This window comes from Ctenocephalides felis, unplaced genomic scaffold (genome assembly GCF_003426905.1).
Source record: "Ctenocephalides felis isolate EL2017-DRISC unplaced genomic scaffold, ASM342690v1 CF-g0.4_SCAFFOLD_01170, whole genome shotgun sequence".
Taxonomy (NCBI): Eukaryota; Metazoa; Arthropoda; class Insecta; order Siphonaptera; family Pulicidae; genus Ctenocephalides; species Ctenocephalides felis.
Genome location: NW_020537324.1, coordinates 49,313,202 through 49,335,395, shown reverse-complemented (window position 1 = coordinate 49,335,395; position 22,194 = coordinate 49,313,202). Strand labels below are relative to the sequence as shown.

Genomic DNA, 22,194 nt, shown 5'->3' with positions numbered 1-22,194 from the left:
TTTTGGCAAATGCAGGTCCAGCGGTTTCGGAGATACAGAGCTAAATGTGCAAAAAATTGCAGATTTTGAGAGAACTAAGCGTCCGATTTGAATGATTCAAAGAACGTTGTGCTTGTTTTAACATAATAATTGCTTTTCGGAAAGAGAAATTTTTGTTTCAATTTTTTTTTCATTTTTAAAATTTTATTTTGTATATCTAAAACAATTCTGATTTTAATTGTAATTCTGACTTAAGTTCTAATATACTTTAAACAAATATTTTCAACTTTGTCATTCAGTTTATGTGATTCTTATAAATATTAGACAATGTTACAGTATTTATTTATAATAATCTATTTGAACACATTTAATATTTCTTGAAAATTTCGTTACTGTACGGGAAGTTCCAGCAATTTGCCTTAAGGCACGATGCCATGCACACCACTAGTTTAATATTTTGGACCTTAAATCGTTTTAATCTATGTGCTGAATAATTAAGAAAATAATAAATTAAATGGCACAAAATAAACCAATACATAAAATGTATATAATCTTATAATTAAGAGAATATATTATTTCTTAACACAATTTATAAAATATTATGATATTTGATATTATTCCTCCCAAAAAAAACGACATTTTTCGTTATAGATTTTAAATAGAAATCATTTTAAATGTTTTTGCAAAGTCAATAAAGAGATTTATGTTTTACTCAAAATATGCAGATCAAATTTTGTTATTTAAGTTTTTGATCACTAAAAATTCAATTGTCTTTTAGACACTTCAATGATAGAACAAAGTTTTTTCTGAAAAACTTTTTCTGAGTTTTTTCGAATATGCACAAGAAAATTGCAATAGAATTTTTTTCATATCTCCACATTCTTTACTATGAAATATACTCGTAAATATATCAATAATGAACATTTTACCAAATCATTTATGTCGCAATTGACGCCAATACGTTAATTGGACATATTCTGCATGCCGCGCCGTCCACGTTTCATGTCCCATGTTATATATGTGACTTAATTCGCGCTTATTTATGCATATACAAATTCCATAATTTCAAATATCCCGCCAGGCAACTATAAGTGGCGCCGCGTTCAACATCGGAGAAGGTGCATGCAAGAAGGTAATGCGTTTTATTACCAGTGCCGTATCAAGTTACAATAATAATTCGTCGGCAAAAACATTATATCAAATTGTGTCAACGCAGGCGAAATTTTCGACTTAAATAATTGAATTCGCGTTTATCCAGGAAGTCAAGAAAGTTATTGTGATCGTCCAAATAACGAAAGTTGGAAATTTTTGCATATCTTGTTTTAGAGGTTTCTGAATATTTTGGCATTCCCTAGAAAAAATGGATGTGTGTGTATGTGTATGTATGTATGGATACAATTTCTCATCTACGTTTTCAGGCGAAAGGATCAACCGATTTTGATGGTTCAAAAAACATTGGCTTCTTATTGATACGGAGATGTGCTGATTAGTTTTTGGCAAAAGTCGGACAAGTCATTTTGGAGTTATGAAACAAAGACTGTAGAAAATAAAAATCGAGTTTTTGAGAGAACGGAGCACCGATATGAATGATCCAGAAAATATTCAATTCGTAATGATGGGGAGAAGTCGTAATTAGTTTTTGGCAAAGGCAGATCCAACTGTTTCGAAGACACGGCTGCGAAGTTTCAGCAATTTGCCACAAGGCACGATGCCATACACCACTAGTTTGGAATTAATTTTGATTCAACAATGAATTGATAACTAATAGTAGTTTCAAAGTTTTACTTTATGATACACCCATATTAATATATCTATATCTATACCTTCTACCTTTTGGCGATATTTGATAATTGCAGATTATACTATAATATCAGTCTAGAAATTAAATAAGTGCGGATTTTTGCTACATTTTTCATGGAACTAAATAAATTCATTCTGTAATGAATTATTAATTTTGATCTATGACTTTTCGTCATCTTTCAAAAAGCAACATTATTCCGCGTTCAAACTTTTTATTTCATTCAAAAACTAAATCAGGTACTGTATGATGACACCATCATGATTATTGAATTGTTTACCATTTAAGGAGTAAGGTTGTAAATATCGAAACAAAATCAAGTCCATACGGTGCATGTGACAAAAGATCCCAATCAAGTTTCAATATTTTTCAACAAAGAGTAATTAGAGGTGCAAAATAAGGGTCCATATGGCAAGAGATCCCAACCAAGTTTTAATATTTTTTGCAGAGTGGTAAAAGTTGATTTATTATCGTCATTTCAATAGAACTACATCATAATAGTGATTTAAATCAAAAGCTGCATGTCAGTGATCGAATACATCTTCCGGTAGATTTGTCAATTCAGGCCGCTTATCTTCAACTAAAATGGTTAGTTTTATTAGTTGTTCAATGTAAGCATCAAAATTGATTCGGTTGGATGGTAAGAATTCAAATTAGACAATTTCTTTGTCTGTACATTTTTTGTATATCTATATTACTGTGCCATTTACAATAAGTATAATTGCCAGTTTGATTTACTGAATTCCCATGTAGGACAGTTGTAAATAATATGTAGATAATAAAGAAAGGTAATTCCTTTGTAATCAATTTTAATTTGATGACGACCAGGAGAGTGTTTTTGAATTTTGAGCTAAATTTTGAAAATGAATTTTGATTCTGCCGCTTTTTAAGGCTTGTCACTATGAAAAATGCTTAACATGTTGTGGGCTTAACAAGCCTTTTTAGTTTTGCAAAAATTAAAATTGATTGAATAATTTTTCATCTTTTAACAAGCGCCAATCGAAAACTACGCAATTGGTCAAAAAATCCTTTTTAGTAATTGATTGCTGAGTTGCCTACTATCCAATAAGAAAGATACATGTCCAATAAACACAAATACAAATATATTACATTTGGGTTAGGGTCAGCACACCTAAATTCAATTGAAATCCTCTAAGAGTGAAAGCGGTCCTTAGTTGCCAACTAAGTATGAAGCCAATTAATAGTGCAAAAGTAAAAACTTATATCCAGAAGAATTAAACTAAATTCAGATTTTTTTTCGAATTGTTGAGCATTTGGTTTTTATTTTCAATGTTCATTTTGAATACTAAATTTATGTTCACAATTTTTGAACCCGATATTGAATATCAAAATAAGCGACTTGTAATAAATACACTAGAAGCGATGTTAAAGTTGATTATATAAAAAAGTGCAAATTTTATACCAAGCTTCTAAGCAAAGAACACTATTTCAGAAAAATAAGTTTTGTGCTCATCGTCAATAACTCTGACTTAAAAATAATTTGAATAAGCATATTTAAATGTAATATTAATTAACACTGCTGCTACAAGTTTTCGTCCCGGATTTGAAATTAAAAAAGTGGCATCTTAGTGTATGTAAAATGCGATATACGGCCTGTATGCAATATACGATATAGAATCTTGATTAGGTTGATGGAAAAATATATTATTAAAGAGATAATATATTTTTTTAACTTCCATATTTATATAAAATAAACTCTGTGCAATTTAGTATATCAATTTAATGCTTTGAAATTAACTATTATATTGCTCAGATAATAAATATAAACTTATTTTTAATTCAGTGATATCTTCAATAAATTCATATTGTAAAGCCTGAATAATTACTGTAAGAACATAATAAATATCTTGTGCTATCAAATTAGCATATAGAAATCTTGTAGTTCATTACACAAGCGCGCAAAGGCATTCTTAGTCTGACAGATAAGTGTTTTCGTTTTCATCTCACATGCATGTCTAATAAATAATAATTGGATTTAATTGTAAGTATTCTATGAGAATAAATTGAAAAAAGATATAATTAATTTCCTTCAATGTAATTCTACACATTATTATTTGTTAGTAGCTTCAGGCTATCGTATATTACTTGGGCAACGCTGTCCGAGGACGGGAATATATCTAAAAAAATTATTAAAATTACCAGTAGCGTATTAAATATAGTGCATATACGGTGTTGTACAATTATATTATTCACGCATAAGTTTTATAGCGCAGAAACGGGAATTCCAAACTAAATGGTTTTAGAATGCAAGTAATTTCAATTTAAATGCGAACTAGTTTAGAATTTAATGTGAACGCTTATACCATTGAATTTGCTTTAGATGTAATGTAATTCTCAGAATAATAAAATCACTTATATAGCAATTGATATTCTGAAAGCTTTCTTTATCGTAAATATACGCCTTTCTTTTACTGAAAAACATATACAAAAGGAATATACAATTTTTCCTAAAATACCTGATCTATAATCTATAGATAGGATGCAGGTCGTGATGAAAGTGGTAGATAAAGTCGTATAACCTGTTGTGACATTTTTTTATATGGCTTTTTAAATTGCAACCCAACGATTAGCTTATTTTCATTTCATAAAATTACGAAATAAAACTTCTCTTATAGTGACCATTTTTAATTTGATTCAGCATTGCCGTACAATTTCTATTTTCACTTGAAAACATGTTGCTACCGTGGTACCAAGCGAAAACCGTTGACACTATTGCTTGATATCAAGATGTCCGAGGCGGATATCAGTCTCGCAAGAATCTGATTGGACCGACATAGTTTTACCGACTAGACTACGTAAAGTGACTATCTTGAATAAATTACAAGAGCTTACATGGTTTAGTTTCCATTTAAAATGAAAATTACAAAAAATATTTAGATGTAAGCTAAGCTGAGCCAAATTATTGGTAACACAGAAAGGTTCCTGACTAATATAAACTCTGGTTTGTATAAAGTGTCCCCTTATTTCTAAGTTAGTACAATGACTGCGTTTACCATGTACTTTGGTCACATAATAGACATCGAATGTTAACGCCAGAACGACAGAAGATGGCACGAGCGAACTACCTTTGTCAGAATTGGATAATACTAAATCTCTGGCAATTCAAAAATTAGAAGATTTGCATATAAACGCTAATCATGAGCGTTTATGAGGGCTCACTTGTTCATGTACGTTATTCACTTGTTTTTTTCGTATGAGTTTGTTGAAATTTCCGAGTGTTAGATGTTATTTGTGTGAATAAATACTTTAATAATCGCAGCCAGTGTTCCTTATTTGTGCATCTGGAGTCAATTTCTTCCTCAGCATCCAATTCCTACTGCGATCTGAGAATTCCGGACTTCAAGCCACAATCCGACTCGGCCGCCTTCCAAGCAGATAATATCAAATTTTTCTTTAATATATTCATTTGTACAAAATCATCGGAATAACTATTGAATCAAATACAATATTCCGAAAGGGTCTAACCAACCCCCATCCTTAACATCGAATTATGGCCAGAAATCCAATTGTTTCTTATTACTTTCTATTTTGTATAAAACTATATGGCTATATTGATTCAATTATATGTAATTTATAATTTATAAGAAAAATAAACTATTGAATTATCTGCAAATGCATACTTATCAATGTGGCATCACATGCAATCAAATAAACAGCATGTTGCTTGATGTTTTTCAAATACATTCTTTCAAAAAATTGCTAATTGCTCACTTAAAAACGAATCATTAATATCACTCTCGTCACTTCAAAATAACTACATTAAAAGTTATGATTTAAAACAAACGCAGCATCTAAATTAACTTAATAGACCATACTCGTTTACAAAATTACCTTAATTTGAGGTTCTCCCGTTGATTAGGATTGATAAGTGGTTGTGCTATGTGATTTCAGTCAAAGTTTCCAAGTTCGAAGTATCAGAAATCGTCGACGAAAATTTGTATCGGAACACATACACACATACACCTATTTTTCCTGCCAAAATGTTCAGAAACCTTTGAAACGTTATATATAATTTTTTTTTATAAGTGGTGTTATGGGTGAAGGCAAGGAAATACAGCATACCTTTTTGCTCCATTCGAAATAAAAACAGAAAATTATATTCAATCACTTTTGAAATTGTTTTAGAAATATGACTATAAAACTGTCAATATCAATATTTATCTAATTTGCTGCCTACACATATGTTTATTCTTACTGCAATCTCTGTGACATCGCGTGCACATTCAATTCCAACAAGTACAAAACTTACATTACAAATAATGAAAGATTGATAAGGGAATTGAATGTTTTCTCTGAACAAGTTTGTTTCGTTTCGAATTTCATTTGCTTCCGAACATTCGTATTCTGCCGTGAACTTTGAAAAGAAATTGTAGTTGAAAAAGTTAGTAATGAAATACAAGAAAGTACAAGGAGAGAACAATAAATCGGGCATTTAATTACTGCAGAGTTCGTAGCAGGTCTTATTTACACGATTAAATAAAAATACATAACGCAAACTTATTTAAGTTTATATGACTTCTCTGTTGCTCTGTGGTACGAGCTTTGGTTTTGCAAGCCAAGATTCTAGGTTCGATAACCACCACAGGTGTAGATAATGTTTATTTCATTCATGATAATTCACATTCTACTTAGGTAATCCAAAATTATTTAGTAAAATATATGTACTAATGATTATGATCGTCGATTTAAATTTGTTTTTATTTTGGCAAAAAAAGTCCCATATCTTCTAAACCAGAAAAGAAAATTTGATACTTTGACTTTTTTAATGTAAATTAAAAACTGCAACAGCAAATTAACCACTGATGATGTTATAACGAGGTATTCGGGCCCGCCCATATGTAAGTGGTTAGAGTCATGGTAGTTGAATCAGTAGTCCCTAGTTCAATGTAACCCCTTCGAAGAGCCTGATGTCAATTGACATCGGTTTTCACTTGGACATAAAGGTCGCAACATAGTGAAATAGTGAAAATAGCCCTTACCTTAAATAGATGCACCAATAAAAACCATTACCATTACAGCAGTTGTAATAATATAATCATCACATAGATATCAGACAACGATTTGGGTTAGGATCAATAAAAATAGACGTAGTTAATTGAGTAAATCATCGCGCCACTTCTTAACTCCTCGAAGTCTGATCGCTGTTCAATTTCAAAGAAGAAGGCATTGAATCTAACAAGTCCCTATCAAAATTTACGTTTCAAATGGTGAAAAAATGTAGAGAAATTATTTAAAAATTTAATTTTTGTACAAAATTTATATCTTCCGTTTTTAATTATAAAAAACTGGTATTCTTGTCAAATCTTATAATTCAAATAGACAATGAACTCTATATTTGAAAATGAAATTCCAATTAATCTCTTGTAACTAGTTACAATTATCTTTAAGCACTATTTTTTTTGAATGACAAATTTCCATTAAAAGCAATTATAATTTGCTACATAACTCTTAATATAGTCGTAAAATCCTAAAAAAAACTAAATTATATATATTAGTATTCACACAAATGCACTAATTTTAATTGCATGGAAATTTTCCTGCAAGAAAATATGAGATGTAGATTCTGCTTTTCAAACATAATTAGTGAAAAGTATCGGAAGGTTGGTAACTAATCTATGTCATTTAGAATCGTAATCAACAAACGTATCAATAATTTTTAAAATAAAATCTATAAAACATATATAATTTTTTTAAATGGATTGTAAAAATGTAGTGCAAGACTTCGATTTTTGGACTTTTCTTCAAATAATTTCTGCAATATATGAAATGTCTCAAATAAGATTGTTGGGAATCCAAAAATTATAAATAATTTTCAGTAGAGTTTCTCTACAGAATCGTACCATTTCATCATTTTAACCGATTTGTGATTTATTTCCATTGCCAAACTAGTAATTATTAAACTAATGCTAAAAAGTAATTCAAGGCATTTTTGTACTACTAAGATAATAAGAAGAAACTGATGACACAAAAATTGTGCAGTTTCAGTACGCTAATAGTAGTAGAATATGGAGATGGCATTCTTTCTGATAATGATAAATCTCTATAAAAACCAGTTATCCAACGCTTTCATTATATCAGCATTAACATATTAAAATCGTTCACCAATTAAAAAGCGGTAGTCGTTGAACGGTTTCATAATTTATAGCCTGATCGAGCAATTTGTCTACCGATACTAAAAAAGTAAACATGATTATATTATGCTACGTAAGCATATGGCTTCGATTAATAAGTTAGTGTGCCGAAGTAATCTTACGTCAGAATTACGGGCACCCACGGCACATGCAAGGCACGTCGGCCGTCGCGGTACGCTTATACCTTGATGGAGTATAACAACATCATTACCATACGTAATTATCACACAGAGGACTATAAATAAAAATATTCATCACGACCAGAGATGAACTTTCAATAGATTAATATTAAATTGATACAATATAGAAAAGTCAGCATTATGCTGGCAATGAGTACATTAAAATAGTGAGAATCGTAATGTAAACCACTAAGATTTTTACTAATCTTGCCAATCTTAACAACAGCGGTGTTGACGAGCCGGAACGCGCGAAAACGTCCTTCCGGCACAAGAAATGTTTAAAAAATCACTACATACAGAAAATGATTTGAGAAGTGAATTTCGAGCATTAAATCCAACGAAGCGGCCATCAGATATTGAAATTGGTTATGGAGAAAATAAAATCCAGTCACTATGCACCAGATTTAATTTAACATCACTGATGCCGATGCGATCCATCAAGAAGGTCAGATATAACATTGATACTGGATGCAAAGTAATTCCTAAAAATACAGAAATCTTAATTCTATACATGAATATTGTACCTTGTAGTTCGGCTGAGTATGAGCCGAGATTCAGTAATATGAATATTATTTTAAATGAACAGAAAAATAAAATATTAATTAAAAAACTAGCAAATCTATTATTTATAAAAATGAATGAAGTGTTATTTGATATACTATTTGTACATTGCAATTTAACTAATTTCGTTCCCATTATTGCATTGCATTAAACATACATTATATATGCACAAAATGGGTTTTGTAATGATTTTTGTTTCTTTCCTTTTAGATCCAAACCGGAACAAATATGAGAACCGGTTTTTAGCCGTTTTTTTAATTTTAGCGTTCCGGAAAAAAAATTTAACACAATACCACTACTTATACATATGTTGCTCGTGTACCAACAAAGTGAATATTAGTATTTGCCAAAATTTTCACATTTCTTTATCTGTTAGCAGTTGTAAATTTAACTCTTTCGCTACAGTAATGTTTTCCGCAGAAGTGACTCTGTACTGCTGTATGGAACAGCAAGCCGCCCAGTAGCAAACGTGCCACTAGTGTCGAACCAGGCCCAACAATATATATTAAGATTTGTCAATGATTATGTAAGTATTAAAAAATTACGCTTGTAACGATCCAAATATTACAATAACTAATTAGAATTCTCAATAATTTTAGCTCGGAGTGATGAATGTTGAAGGAACGATTAAAACAATGGATGTCGTCTATAGACGACATTTGTGCCAACGGATTGTCATGTGGATGGCAAAGCTCATAGTAATTAGGTTGTTGTTAATTAATGATATTAACATAATGATTACAACTTTTAGTATGATTGATTATTCAAAATGATTCTCGAGTATTTGGGATAAAACACTTGTTATAGTATTATACAGTATTATAGAGTATTATATAGTATTATAGTGTCTGCTGCAAAGTAAAAAGTTCAGTTTATAAGTTAGGAGAGATATGGAGAAAAATAATAAAAATACACATTAGGACAAATCTGTTGTATGAAAATTATATAAATTTTAAATTAATTTTATTAAAAAGGAATTCATTTATTCCAATTTATATTATTGTTATTATTGAAAAACAAATGATACTTTGACTTTTTCCATATAAATTAATAACTACATCAAATTACTAATAAATATTGTTACACGAAAGTGACGCCCAAGAAAGTAAATCCCAATTATTGAAAAATCTTAAAATATGTTGTTGAGCTTATTCCTATTGCTACTGGGCGACTCGCTGTTCCGTATAGCAGTATAGTGTAACTGTTGCAGAAACACTGCCGCAAATTCACTATTATCATCTAAAAAAACTATGTGAATTCTACTAAATTTCACTAACAGTTATATATCATTTGATCGTTTATCAACCATTTTATTCATTCCACATTCTATTTATTTCTTAATTCATTATGCAAACCTTCAGGTTAAACAGGTAAAAAACTGGGATCAAAAATAATAGTGACCAGAATTTATTTTTAAGAAAAAAATACAGTTTGCTATTCAGTTTAACAATTAATGTCAGTATTAGAATTAAAAGTGAAATTTTTGGATTAAGATAACAATATGTAATCCAATTTTTTAACAGTAGTTCATCAAAAATTTGTACGATAACATGAATTGACAATTTCTGAACATCACTTTCTGAAATATTTATCGCATAAAATATTGATAATCATAAAGATACTCTCGATAGAATATAAGTATAACACTTTCCAAGAAAACCATGATTAGTAATCTTGGCTTTATTTTCTTGCATTCAAACATGCCCTTGACGATCTTCAAATTGATTTTTTTATTTTTGAAAATTTTATATATTATAAAGCAGCAACTGATGAAGTCTCTCTAAAGCTCTAAGCCTCGGTAATCTAAGCCTCGGTAACTGAGTAAATGTCATCTATTTTTTTTATAGAATATTGATTACTCTGGCTATTTTTATTAGTGTATGAAATAACGAAAAAATTATGTAGTCGTAACTAATATTTTAGTATGTAATTTATACAGAATTTAATGATAATAATATAAATACGTAAATAGATTCATTTCAAATTACCATAATTAATATTTGTATTGCATTTACGTTCCATTTATACCTTTGCAGATCCAATTACGCAAAATCGCAGGACAAAAAACTCGAATAAAAAGTTACCAACAATATACAACCCAATACAACCAGTGACAAATCACAATACTACGTGCGGGAATTTTGACATTGACAAATATCGTTACGGTAAATATGCATTAACAAATTTAATTTAAATACAAATGTGACATTTTACATAAGTGTCATATGTTTGTACATGTTCGCATTTAAATCAGAAATGAGAATGTCGCGTAAGATACAAAAGATTCCGTTAGCAGATCGAGCCCACACTTACTCCATTGTAGGTGTCAATACCATAAGTTCAGTTTCATTCATAAACAAATTGTAGTAGAATATGCAAAATAGACGTCAAGCTTTGATTGAATCACATGGTGAGAAAAAACATGTGATACGTCATGATACCCACATGTTGAGATAGTAATTTGTGGCATTCTAATGATTGAGTCAATATTTATTCATAATAAATTAATATTCAACAAATATATAACGCAACATTGTATATTGTCGAAATAATAATAAAAAACGGAGAAAGAGTTTGGAGCGGAAGCTGTTCGGGCGGAAATTATGTGTGAGGGCGTCAGTGCATCGCGACACGTGTTATGTGGTATCATATTCTTGATTAAGTCTGGCATATATAATAAGTAGAACTAAGAGCCAACAAAAACTATTAATAACTTTCTTAATTACTTGTTTTCTTTCAGTATGTGATACTTCATCATACTAATAATAAGAAAAAGTGATTATAAAAAGGCATTAGTCTAATAGAGCAGCTCGGTGCTATTTGTAAAAGAAAAAACTAGTACAGGCGTTCTTCAATTGCAAACGCTTATTTGATGTCCCTCCTTTGATAGCTCAGATTGCTAATTTATATTTCAACTCTTGCAGCTGTGGACTGTATAAAACACTGATTCAATTGGTATTCGGTGCGAGCTATTACAATAATTGACATGGCACTAATTATTACTTGATTAAAGATTTTACATATTTATTATACATGTTACTACGCGAGCTTTAGTTTTAGAAGTGACTAAACTAACAATAAGTCCGATCCAATTCTCCGCTAACCTCTCTACAGGGTAGCAACTTTCCGGTACAAAAGCTCAATGCCATGAAGATCGCTGTCTTCATGGCCAATATAATAGTATGAATTAACGTCCGAACAAATATTGAAATATTGATATTGTTTCTATGTAAATCGTCCCGCATAAGTTTGTTATAGCTATTGTCCCGCAGGCCGACGCAATAACAGGTCCGTTATTTTTAACAGGTAATATAAAATTGTACTATCATAAAATTTCGGTTTGCGTTATTATTATCGAGTAATTTTGAATTTAATAAATCTTATTTCATTTCAAATTTATCGATCTTTATAATGTGTAACAATTTTTGTGATTGCTAAATTGTATAAATAGTTAATTTGATTAATAGTTTGTAAGATGTGGACACATGTGAATTATGTTAAAGACGACACCGCATCTTTTATTTCTATTATGATATTAAGCAGATTCCTTATACTACGAAGTAGAAAACGTAAGAATTGATCTATATTCAATAGTTCTATAAAAATGTAGAACTCCAAATAAAATTTCAAAACTAATTAAAGTTCCAGGTTACATATAAAACACAGTAGTATAGTCGATTTTTGCTTGAAAATATAAATAGCAATGTTTGCAAGTCCAGTTCGGCATTGTTCAATAGAAAATGAATCAGTATTACCAAAATTGTAATAAAAAAATAATCACATAGATTTAAAACAACCCTTTGGATGGCTATATGTACAGAAATATGCTTGAGTGAGCACAACAGCTCATTGGACAATACTTTGCGAAACTTATAAACTTATAACCAAAATAGATGAAATTCTTCTATCATTTTGTAATTATATATAGAATCGAGCATTTAGAAAAAATAAAAAAATTAATATTTTGATGCCAAAACAAGAATAAGTATATGCGTGTATGTGAGAAGTGTGTATATATTAGCGATGGGCTTATCATATCCGAAGCCGTATCGACTCGGATTTGACTCCGCTTCAGGGAAGAGTTATATCCGCTTACCAACTCCACGACTCCGACAACTTTGAAACCGAAATACTCGACACAAATGTGTTCTATAGTGCGTTGTTTATGCAATCTAAATTGTGAACCATTTAATTTTTTTAAAATGAAAATTTATGAATAATATAAAATTACTTGTACATTTTACATATTTTACACAATTATATAATTGTGTAAAAGTAAAAATTTAATTCTATATATTTTTTGCTGCTTAAATACTATTGGCTTCACTGATATATTTTGCACTCTAAAGTATTGTTATTTCAGGTTGGAAAAACCAGATTAAATGTATTTTGTTTCGTGTATTTTTCGGTATGTATATTCCTGATTGGCGCCATTCACGGCTAAAGATTGTCGTAGTTAGAAATATGATCCCTTACTATACAATAAATATTTGACCTATTCACACCTGAACACAATTTCATTGTTCTGTATCTTTGAAGTAATATTTTTGTATTTTCTGGAAAAAACCGTATACCTAAAAGATCATAAAACTGCCTGTGAGACGAGAAAGCGACAGATTGCTTCCCAAAGCGAAAACGCAGTAACAGATTTAGTACCAGTTTAGGAAAGTCGGATATGACAAATCCTGTGAGACAACTCCGCGCGGATTCACTCCGAAGGGAGGAGTTGTATCGTTGTGATCATTCCGGAATGAGTTACCCATTTCTAGTATGTATGTGAAATGTGATCTCTTGTTGATGTTTTCTTAAAAAACGGCTGCATCGATTTTATAATTGATAATCTTTTATAAATTTTATAATTTTTGATAAAACCCGTTTTGATTATTTTTCGCGACAAACGGTGTGCCAAGTCTTTATAACTAACAATTAAAGAAAAAATTTTCAACGTTTTAGCTAAAAATTGACATTTTATTAAATTTCAGAAACTATTCCAAAAACCCAATATTATTATTCGGAAACATACAAATTATCAACACATTGCTAATTAAATCAATTAACGCATTGATTAGTTTATAGTGAAAGTGAGAACTTCATTTTCTAAATAACAGATAGATTTTTTATGTAAATAGCTTATTAATAGATTATTATGTAAAAGATTGAATGATTCCTTTGATGAACATTATATTTTAGAAATCTATTCATACATAGATGTTCAAATTGCATCCGCAATATACGAAAGATATATAAGGTATAATCAAATATTATATTACCATATATGCAATAGTTGATTCGAACAAATAATTAATTAATTATTCCATTTAAATCAAAAAGACTAATTGTTGAAATGAAAATTTCTAAATCAACGCGCTCTAAATCAGTGCTTTCCAAAGTACGTCCCACAGAAGGGTAATTTAATATTGCAGTCTGCCTAAACAAGCTCCGATTTTGGTAATTTCAACGCAATTCTAGACAACCGTTAGCAAATATGACTAAAATGTTTTTGAATTTCAAAGCAATTTAAAAAAATTCATTCCAAAACTTAATCATATTGATTATTTTAAAAATATCGTTTTTAAATGTTAAAATGCATATATGTGGACTTAATGTTTTTGTTAAATATTAAGATGGAAGCTTGTTTTAAATTTTAGGAAACACTGCATCAACGTCTCATAATCACATCTTTATAATTATTATCACAATATTAGATATAATAAGGTTGAAAAAAATTGAATTTAGTTGACATATCATAATTTTATCTTTAATACTATAAAAATATGTAACATATGAACTTGACGGACTACCTCGTAGTTCAATTAACGAACCCAAATTGATGCAATCATATAAATACCTAAAAGCATACCTTCATGTATGTTTAATGCTAAATTGCTTAATTAATTATTAAATATTTGACATAACAAAAACAAGATATTAAAATAATTTCGATAATGAAATCGCGATATTAATTGCGATGCAATGCAATTCATTTAATGCATAGGTATGAGCCAATAAAATTATTCAGAGTTCATTTGACAGAATCCAACGTATGTATGATTATGTTGATAACAACACATTTTTGCTTATGATAATGGCAATGATAATGGTATAACTAATGGATTCTGATTCAAAGCAAATACATAATTCTAGCGAATTGCAGCTTCATCACGCATTAGTGGTTGGATATTATTTGTTCAGTTTATACCCGGCTCAAAATTACTAATTATAATTATCTTCACTATGGAAACAAGCAATATGGAAATCTGCAATCGGCTATGTAGAATGTTTCATGATTAAATTGTGTAATTAGCTTTAATTCTCATTGCCGAAATGAGATTAAGTGTTAAACGAATGAAAAAACTCGTAAAGTCTTTTTGTATGTGAATATTTGTAAATGGATTAAGTGTTTATATAAATATTTATAATGAATATATATCAGTTACTTATTTTCAGCTAAGCGATAAAAGAAATATTTTGAAGTCGGATATTCGGTAAAATCTAGATCGATGCCAAAATAGATTAATTAACTTCCCGAAGGAGAAGTTTATCTTTTCATCAAAAAATCCGATTCGCTAACTTTATGTTTTCTCGACGTTTCAAGCCATTCTGAATCGAATGAGACCAAATTTGGAAAAAGTATGTGTGTGTGTGTGCGTGTGCACCAACAGATTTTTTGCCCTAAATCGCCGTTTTCTCAAAAAACAGCTGGACCGATTTCAAAAATTTAAAAGCCATTCGATGTATCTCGATTAGGACTATTGTTTGTCAGTTTTGTGCGACGATCGGCCAAGCCGTTTCTTCGTAAATAGCAGAAAAGTGAAAAATTTTTCGTCCACGTTTTAGCCCGCAATTCTGACTCGATTTTGAAAATTCAAAAATCGTTCGAAAGATATTGGTTGGGAATCGACCTGATTAGTTTTTGGTAGAGATCGGCCGGGCCGTTTTCTTGTAATAAAGTTTTTAACAAAAAATTTTTGACGATTTTTATGATTATTTTTTTGACGGTAGATACCATAGTCTTCTAGATCATACTAAAATATTACGGCCCTACGAAAACTGGCTTAGCTTTAAAAATTCGTAAAGTTTGCAAAAATTAGTATGGTCTTTTTAGCATTTGTCAAAATTAGAACTTTCATCGACGTTTGCTCAAAAACACCTGAACCGATTTCAGATATTTAAAAAGCATTTGATGTATTTCGGTGAGGACTATCGTTTGTCAGTTATGCGACGATCTGCCAAGCCGTTTCTTTGCAATTTGAAAAAAAGTGTTGAACTTTTCGTACACATTTTAAAAAATCAAAAACTGTTCGAAAGATATTAGTTGGGAATGATACTGATTAGTTTTAGGTGAAAATCTACCGAGCCGTTTTCTTGTAATTAACTGTTGAAAAAAAATTTGGGCCGATTATTATGGAACTGTTTTCGGCGATATACATCATGGTCTTATAGAACTTACTGAATTACTACGGCCTTACGATAGGTAGTTTAATTTTAAAAATTCATCAAAGTTTGAGAAAATGAGTAGTTTTTTTGACGTTTCTTAAAATTGAAATTAGACGGTTTACTTGGTATAAAAATAGAGTACTTGGTCTTAACGAACATACCATTAAATAAACTATTGAAATCCTACGGAAACTGGTTCAATTATAAAAATTGTTGATTTTTGAAAATTTGCTTTTTGAAAATTTGCTTTTTGAAAATACTCCGAGTTAAAGTGTTCGTTGGTTCGTTTGCAATGATGTGTAATACATCCACTCGGAATACTTATAATCACTCATAAATTAATTATTTTTTTTATTGATTAAGTCGATTATTTACACATATCGGGAGGTTCATGTAACTTGCCTCAAGGCTAAATACCAAACCAACTAGTTTCAATTATAATTTAAAGTAGATTGTAATTTTTTTTCCCAAAAAAATAAAATGATTTATAAAATACATTATTTATTGCGGGAGCTTTTGTATTTGCATTTCAATTATCCTATAATGATGATATTAAAATTATGAATTTATAATACCAATATTATGGACTTCACTAAATGAATTTATACATATTTCATATTGATGATTATGATTAAGTAATATAATCATATTTTATTATCATATGGAAAAAATGTATAATTTATATTTTGGAAAACAAAATTCATTATTTTTACATCAGTTTTTTGTGCAAATGCATTAAAATTAAATCCAATAAATAGCTGATTATTAATCTGACTATTTTATACTCTCTGAATTATAATTATAATTCTCTGAAGCAACTATAGTAGCATGATTTTTTGTGAAAAGTGTATACAATTTATAAAATAATATCTTCAGCGTGAAATGCTTTGCTTCGAAGCTTTGAAAAGATAATCCATTTTGATAAAACTTAAGTAAAAGTTAGATAACTCCTTAATCAAATTCTTACTTTCAACAAATTTAATTATAAAATTATATAATAAATTTAAAATGAGATAATTAACTAATTAATGATCAACACTTATGGAATTGATGTGAGATTTCATCATTTCAAATCAAATTCTTACTTTTATCAAATGTCTAATAACTTTTAGTACCTTTATAAATCACATTAATTTAATGGGGAGCAATATTCTCGGCATATTTTTTATGTTTACTAAAACATTTTAAAATCTTTGAAAAATATATGTTTGAAGTTCAGTATTTAGTCGGTATTTTTACCTTCTCAAAGGAGAAGTTATGCTTTCATCAAAAATCAGATTCGCTAATTTTATGTTTTCTCGACGTTTCAAGCCATTCTGAATCGAATGAGACCAAATTTGGAAAAAGTATGTGTGTGTGTGTGTGTGAATGTGAACAGATTTTTTACCGGAAATCGACGTTTTCTCGAAAACGGCTGGGCCGATTTCAAAAATTTAAAAGCCATTCGATGTATCTCGACGAGTACTATCGTTTGTCAGTTTTGTGGGACAAGCAAACCTTGTGGTAACAACCGTAATTGTGGTATACAATTACAGTAAATATTAATGAATATTTAGAATCAAGCCAAGTATGTATCACGAAATTCTCATACATGTGTCACTTTTCCTTGCTTCTTTAAATCGTAAATAAATCCCATTTTTCTACTCAAAATCATTTTACTTTTCATATTGCAAGGTTAAATAACAATATACCTTTTTACGTACATTTCCATAATACCAATTAACAGAGTTACAGAGACAATGCTATAAATTAAGTTTTCCAATTACACTTTTTTCCGCGCTTGGAAATTCTCTCCGCAACATTTCGGGAAAACGGGAAAACGGCCGACTAATTGTTACGCATTCCCGACGCGGACGTGTTACACTGAAAATCGTTTCGTCGAGGGCACAAGGGTTGACAAATGACCAACTCGCATTTTTTCGTTTTTGCTCAAAACGTTACGTGGAAATAAATTCTCAGGGAAAGAATTTCATAATACAGCCAGGATATGGCATCTAGGATATGCATAGAATGTAAAATATCTGAGATCCTACCGCTATTAGGACACTATATTCTTATAATACTTGGGACCAAGAATTTTAACCGCATGTTTGAAAGAATTTTTGTAAAATAAAATATTTGAAAATAGGATAATAAATGCGTAGAAACTATGATGTGAGTGAGAATTTTATTGTTACTCGAATTCGACAAGTAATGATTTTGGACTTCTTATTTTATCTAATAGCAGATAGTTTTTGTATATCAGGCAGTTTACTAGTGTACGTTGGAATTATTATAAATACATATCAGAAATTTTACGTACTAATAGACCGAAATCATATTTATTAAAATATATAATTAATACGTTGAATGAAACTTTTAAACCAATTTGAAATAATTCAGTACTATTGCTTACTTGTATTATAATAGCAAATAGTTTGCAATGTGTTGAAAAATTCATTTATTTACAATAGATTAAACTTAAACTATAGATTAAACTATTAAACTAGTGGTGTATGACAACGTGCCTTAAGGCAAATTGCTGGAACTTCCCGTACCGCAATGAACTGAATTCGAGAAACACTAAATGATTTCAAATGGATTATTATAAATACTGCTTTTGCTCATATTTTATAGACAAAATTTACGAGCTTATAAATTGGACGACGACGTTTATATATGTTTGCATAAAAAGTAAATAAACAAAATTCAAGAAGAGTTAGAATGAAGAAACCTAACTCAATTATATGAAAGTTCAAGTTAAAATTATTTATGTGAGTTTATAAGAGTTTTGGAATTAATTTTGACACTTAAATGATATGAAAAAAGGAAATTATGGAAGAAAAGAAATTTGTTCACCTAAACTAATCGTCACTTCACAAGGACAATGGTTTTTCGAATCTGATTTTTTGTTCTCTCAAAAACTGTCACAACTATTACAAAAAATATTTATAATTATTAACTCATTGCATAAATTTTGCAAAACAAAAATTGATATATTTGAAACAAATCTGTATTAAAACTAGTTTAAAGTAGCATTTAGCCTTAAGGCAAGTTGCACGAACTTCCAGAAATGTGTAAGAATTGCGACTTCGAAGAGAATTTTCTCACACACATTTAAATTAGCTGTAATTATGTTAATTATATTGCACAGACACGTGCTTGTATGCCCTAAAATTGTAAATAAATTTTGATTAATTAATAATGTTTGACTCATCACACCACAAAAGCAATTTAGACACAAATTTTGACTTGAAATATTTTCTCATTTTTTTACATTAAACTATTTGCCGTAGGGCCGTAACATTTTAGTATGCTTTATAAGACCATGATATCTATTGCCAAAAAAGGTTCCTAAAAATCGGCAAAAAATTTTTCAACAGTTAATTTCGAGAAAACGAGTTTTACCAAAAAGTAATCAGTATCATTCCCAACCAATATCTTTCGAAAAGTTTTAGATTTTCTAAAATTGATTAATAATTGAGAGCTAAAGCGCGGACGGAAATTCTTTCACTTTTCAGTTATTTACAAAGAAACGGCTCAGCCGATCGTCGCACAAAACTTAGAAACAATAATCCACATCGAAATACATTGATTGGATTTTAAATTTTTAAAATTGGTTCAGGCGTTTTTAAGCAAACGTCGATAGAATTTCTAATTTTGACAAACGCCAAAAAAACGATACTATTTTTTGCAAACTTTTACTCATTTTTGAAATTAAACGACTTATCGCAGGGCCGTAATATTCTAATATGATCTATAAGACTATGGTATTTACCGTCAAAATAAAATTCAAAAAACTCGTCGAAAGAAAAATTTTAACACTTTATTACAAGAAAACAACCCGGCCGATCTTTACCAAAAGCTATTCAGCACGATTCCCAACCAAAATCTTTCGAACGGTTTTTGAATTTCCAAATCGATTCAGAATTGCGGGCTAAAACGTGGACGAAAAAATTTCCACTTTTCTGCTACTTACAAAGAAACGGCTTGGCTGATCGTCGCGTAAAATTGTTACACGCTATACCTCATCGAGATACATCGAAGGGAATTTAATTTTTTAAAATCGGTCCAGAAGTTTTCGAGAAAACTTCTATATACAGCAAAAAATCTGTTCACACACACACACATCCACACACATACTTTTTCCAAATTTGGTCTAATGCGATTCAGAATGGCTTGAAACGTCGAGAAAACATAAAATTAGCGAATCGGATTCTTTGATGAAAACATTAACTTCTACTTCTGGAAGTTAATAAAAATCAATTTTCATTCATATGTTTTCATCACATCATTTAATGTAATGAAACCAAACACCAAAAAATATTCCGTGTTATATATTATATTCCATGTTATAGTGAATACTTTCCATTAAAAACGATAGAATAAAATGTGTCTAGTATCAAATTTTCCACAGTACTGATAATGCAAATTTTCTGGTACTATTAAGATTCGATTAAAGTTCAAACAAGCTTTCAACACGTAGGCAAGTAAATCCTAAACAAGCAAAGTGGGGCATATCGAGAAATTTATTGAACTCGGGCACAAAAAAGTGTACAAGTATCAAACACACGAAAAAGTAATCCATTACTTTGATGGCCGTTACGTTTTTTTTCCTTTCGTAAAGAATCACTAGGGATACGAGCTATGGAAGTTGAGAAATCTCCACTTCGTTAACTTCTGAAATTGTGTCACATTCCTACCAATGTTCAACAAGTCTTTTTCGTGGAGAGTGCCTTGAATAGGGTTAGCAGAAGGATTCTCTATGTAGGGATGATTCTTAGGAAAAATTCTCGGTTTAACTTCGAAACTATAAGATGATATATGCAATAAGCTCAGATTATTATTAAGCTTATAAGGACCGAACGCAGTTCATTTAATAAAAATAAATGTCAATTTCAAATTTTGATTACCGTTTTCGCGTTATCTGGTAGCAGGTGTTGTAGAAAATTTAAATAATAATGCAACAATGAATAAATAGTAGAAAAATCCATGTAATGGTTGCTAATCATGAAAAGTATGCGACCAATTAACGTTTGTAATATTTTTCAAATATTTGCTGAAGAAATAATAGAGTATGCTTTTATATCGCGATTTAACAATGAACTTAACGATCAAGAACTTTTGATTTAGATGATGATACTTACGATGCATTTAAATGTAATAGATTATAAATACATTTTTCGAAACAATAAAATTAAACCGCATGAAATGAAAACGTATATATTTTCAGCACCCATAAATAAGAAGCCATCCAAAATTCATCATCCAATTCAACTCGTCCAATAATCTACACACTGTTTGAATAATGATGTTTTTGTAAAAAAAAACATTGCTCGTTATTTTAAAAGTTTGAATTGTTCGCAAAATATGGAATTCACGAAGTTCAAAACTTTAATTGCATCAAACGGTGTTATTTTACAGATATTGAAATAATATGAGAAAAGTCTATATTGCATTAATTGTTTCCGGCCGACCTATTCCAAACCAAATTTGAATACTTTTTTCTTCTTGATTGGTTATGCGCAAAAACTATACAACGGATCATTCAATAATTATTATTAAGAATTTCATGGCAAAATTAAGGAATGACACTTTCCACAACTATTAAAAATATTAAGTAATTATATGTGATTTATATCGTATAATAAAAAGTAAAGGGTAGAGTAGGTCTTCTAGTCATCAACTACAAGACTGATAGTTGATTAATCTTTTAATACTTAATTTCCAATAACGCTAATACTCCTTCGATTGGGAAAATGAAATGGGACAAAAGATTTCTTTCAATTAAAAGTAGATATCGCTCGTAACATCATTACTGGTTTTGGTAAAATTGGAGGTAGTATGGCTTTGGTGCAAATCACCCTGCTGGATATTTAGATTTTGACTCTTCAAGAAAAGTTACAAGATTTGTAAAGTTCTGCGATGCTCCATATCATGCTAATTTTGATTTTATATTTATTTATATTATATATGATTTTAAGTAATGAATATATATAATTTTAAGTATGAATATGTTTACTTGCTCATCAAACAGAAATGGTCAAATAATTATTTTGACCAAAAATGATTTATTACAAATATTTACAGTTATATTACTATAGTTTTG

General features: G+C 29.7%; 1 protein-coding gene across 1 annotated transcript in view; it reads right to left on the bottom strand.

Annotated features, from left to right (window-relative positions):
* The window catches only part of LOC113368303 (amyloid beta A4 precursor protein-binding family B member 1-interacting protein), a 517,505-nt gene that overhangs the window by 467,286 nt on the left and 28,025 nt on the right, over positions 1–22,194 (bottom strand). The gene's annotated exons all lie outside the window — the stretch shown is intronic.